This window comes from Phaseolus vulgaris, chromosome 2 (assembly GCF_051622355.1).
Source record: "Phaseolus vulgaris cultivar YP4 chromosome 2, ASM5162235v1, whole genome shotgun sequence".
Taxonomy (NCBI): Eukaryota; Viridiplantae; Streptophyta; class Magnoliopsida; order Fabales; family Fabaceae; genus Phaseolus; species Phaseolus vulgaris.
In genome coordinates, this window is record NC_143499.1 from 29,721,448 (window position 1) to 29,723,529 (window position 2,082).

Consider the following 2,082-nt stretch of genomic DNA (forward strand, 5'->3'; position numbering starts at 1 on the left):
TAGTTGATTTTCCATCTTGACATGACATGCTTGAGTCTTCCGTACCCCACGATACTAATAAAGCCCATCTTTTCGTTCACCTGCTCCAATCAGCGTCCTCGAAGTGCGGTCCTGTATAATACACAATTTATCAGTGAATGTTACAACACAATTTTCTTCATCCGTCAATTGAGGTACTGAAAGTAAATTGCATTTTAATTTGGGAACATAAAGGACATTTTTCAATTCAAGTCCTTCTTCAAGAGTCACTGTTCCCTGTTCGCAAGCTAGAACACGTTCACCATCGGGTAACCCTACGGGGCACCCTTGTATAGTTTCCTTTTCACTCAAATTTTCCAGTGACCCAGACCTGCCATCTCAAGTTTCTTGTCGTCATTGTTGGCTTGACTGTTGCTTCCACTAGCGTGTGCCACATTTGCACGTGTCGGGTTACCTTTGTTTCGCATCCCTTGGCGTCCCCTGCCGTTCCATTTGCCTTCACTTTTTGGTCTGTCACCCCACCATTCGGATATCCGATCAATTGGAAGCATCCCTTCATGTCGTGACCATTTTTACCGCAATGACTACACGTCATTAATTTTTCTACCATATCTCCACGCCCTTTTTCTTTGTAGTTGGCCTGCATCGCGAGACCCACGACCAACCCCTTTCTTCCGTTGATTTGGCCATCATTCTCACTCTTTCTTCTTGTACCAACATAGCATATACGCGGTTCAGAGACGGCAATGGGTCTGAGGCAATGGGTCTGAGGCCAGAATGTTTGATCTTACTGTCCCGTAGCTTGCGTCATCCAACCCCATAAGGAGTTGATGAACCTTCTCCTCCTCCCTTCGTTTTTCCAACTGAGCACCAATCCCACACTTGCATCCACCACACGTACAAGATGGAATTTTGTCACTGTTAGCAAACTCATCCCAAAGGACCTTCAATTTTCCAAAGTAAGTTGCCACCACCATTCCCTCCTGCTTGCATCTTGACAAGTCCGACCTTAGTTGTTGAATTCTAGGTCCATTCACGACCGAGAATCTTTCTTTAATGTCTTCCCACAAGTTATGTGCAGTCTCAGCATATGCTACTGTGGATCGTAAGCTTGGTTCAATGGTGTTTAGAATCCAAGAGACAATTATGGACTGCACGGTCCACCAATCTTCAAGGTCGGGTGCCTCATCCTCATGTGTTCCATCAATGAAGCCTCATTTTCTCCGGGCACGAAGCGAGATCTTTACTGCTCTTGCCCATTCGTCGTAATTTTCTCCGCGCAATTGGACTTGCGTGATTATGTTTCCGGGATTGTCACTCGCGTTGAGATCATATGGCGAGTAGGTCTTCTTAGACCCTCCTCCTTCGTGCTCTGCTTTGTTGGCATTATTCTTTTCCGGTGCATCTGCCATGGTTGTGCACCGTTGCCTTTGCTTTGTGTTTGTCGGGTATTAGACTTTTGTGCTCTGGTACCATGAAAGAATATTTTCTGTTTTATTCAATCTGTCTTTCATCTATAGCAATTGCATACCCCTTGTAAGCTTGACTGGAATCATCATACCCAAACCCATGTTTCGTAGCATATTTGGATATTCTATCACTACAAGATCTAACACATAAGCATGGGGCAGACTTAAGCCTAGTGGCCTGGTTCCAAAACTGAATCCAGTATTTTTCAAATTGACCGTCCCAAGAACTGATACGAATGCAGGTCAAGCCATTGCATACCCCCAGCAAATAAAAAGCGGAATTGAATCGGTAAAAGGCATGAGGAGTTGTTAGTGACGAATTCCATAATGAACTGCGTACCTTATCGAGAGTGGATAACGGGTTTTCAAGTAAATTCCGTACAGAACATGGCTCAAGGGTGATAATTACTCCGTCATCAGACATCGAGTCATTTGCAAAGAACACTATTAGGATTTCTGTGTTCTTGGAAGATCTTTCAAGGTGCAAATTAACAAATGCAAGATGAAAGATGAGAGAATTCCATGTCTTGCAAACGCACCGTAGTCGCATGAGAGTCTTTACCGAAAGCCAGGATAAAATTTCCATTACGATATCAAGAGGGAGATCTACAACTGCAGAAGCCATGCAAATTCC

At 44.1% G+C, this 2,082-nt stretch overlaps 1 pseudogene; it reads right to left on the reverse strand.

Annotated features, from left to right (window-relative positions):
* Positions 1 to 713: 713 nt before the first annotated feature.
* Positions 714 to 1,391, reverse strand: LOC137809340 (uncharacterized; annotated as a pseudogene).
* Between the last annotated feature and the right edge of the window lie 691 nt (positions 1,392 to 2,082).